This window comes from Bison bison, unplaced genomic scaffold (genome assembly GCF_000754665.1).
Source record: "Bison bison bison isolate TAMUID 2011002044 unplaced genomic scaffold, Bison_UMD1.0 scf7180017864461, whole genome shotgun sequence".
Taxonomy (NCBI): domain Eukaryota; kingdom Metazoa; phylum Chordata; class Mammalia; order Artiodactyla; family Bovidae; genus Bison; species Bison bison.
Genome location: NW_011495023.1, coordinates 90,782 through 92,377, shown reverse-complemented (window position 1 = coordinate 92,377; position 1,596 = coordinate 90,782).

Sequence of the window (1,596 nt, the reverse complement as noted above, 5' to 3'; positions counted from 1 at the left end):
ATGGTGACTGCAGCCATGAAATTAAAAGACGCTTACTCCTTGGAAGGAAAGTTATGACCAACCTAGAGAGCATATTCAAAAGCAGAGACATTACTTTGCCAACAAAGGTCCGTCTAGTCAAGGCTATGGTTTTTCCTGTGGTCATGTATGGATGTGAAAGTTGGACTGAGGAAGAAGGCTGAGCGCCAAAGAATTGATGCTTTTGAACTGTGGTATTGGAGAAGACTCTTGAGAGTCCCTTGGACTGCAAGGAGATCCAACCAGTCCATTCTGAAGGAGATCAGCCCTGGGATTTCTTTGGAAGGAATGATGCCTGAAACTCCAGTACTTTGGCCACCTCATGCGAAGAGCTGACTTATTGGAAAAGACTCTGATGCTGGGAGGGATTGGGGGCAGGAGGAGAAGGGGACGACAGAGGATGAGATGGCTGGATGGCATCACCAACTCGATGGACGTGAGTCTGAGTGACCTCCGGGAGTTGTTGATAGACAGGGAGGCCTGGCGTGCTGCGATTCATGGGGTCGCCAAGAGTCGGACACAACTGAGCGACTGATCTGATCTGATCTGATGGTTAATTTGTGAACCGATGGTATCCTTTGATCATAAAAAAAAAAAACAAAACAAGTAGTTCCTTAATTGTAAGCTAAGAATGTTTCATTAGTTATGTCTTTTCATTCCTTTTCTATATTTGGATTTATACTGAATTTTTTGGTCTCAAGTTTTATGTGGCCAAATGTACTGATATTTTCTAATTTCCATTTTTTTGGAAAGATCTTCTAAACATCATACCACTCATCCATATTTTCTTCTAAAATATTTAATGGTTTTTATTAAAAATACTAAACATGTACTAACCTGGAGTTTATTTTGGTGATACCTTGAGATGTGTAGTTACTTCTTATCAATAATTGATTTTTCCCAAACCATTTATTAATAATCCATATCATTTCTCATTGATTTGTGTAGTTTTTGTTATATTAATAAGTTCTCAACTCTATATTGTTTTCCAGTAATGTGCTTATTCACCATCAGGGTATTATTTGAATCTTAGATAGGCTTAGTAGGAGTCTTAGTTGTGGGTATTCTAGGCAACAGCTTTCTAGAGGGCATCTGTTTCCATAGAAATTGGGAATGGGAAATCTTAGGTTTCCATTGCTTGGGGATCCAGACAGCATTTGACCAAGGAGATAGAGAAGTTTAGAGATGACCTAATGACTCCTTGAGTATCTTGGTCCATACAAAAACACTAGAGTAAACCAAATCTTGACAACCTACCTGAAGTCCTGGTGTGTAGTTCTGATCTCCTTGCAGCTTGGTAGTGGCTTTGACCCTCATTCCAGGCTGCTTCAGGAAGTGTCAGGAGTCTTTTTCAGATACCACTATAGTTTTTACTGGTCTCATAGGTCACCCTGGAGAATACTGTGAAGGCAGAAGACAAAAGATAATTTTTTGGTTGGGCTATTGTAGGAAGCAAATGCTTGGTGATCAAGAATTGATACCAGTCACATACACCAAAACCATTTGGTGTGGCTAAGCTGGATAGCCCTGAGAAATATTTTTTTGTTTTCATTTTTGTTCATTGCTCTTTAATCAGTG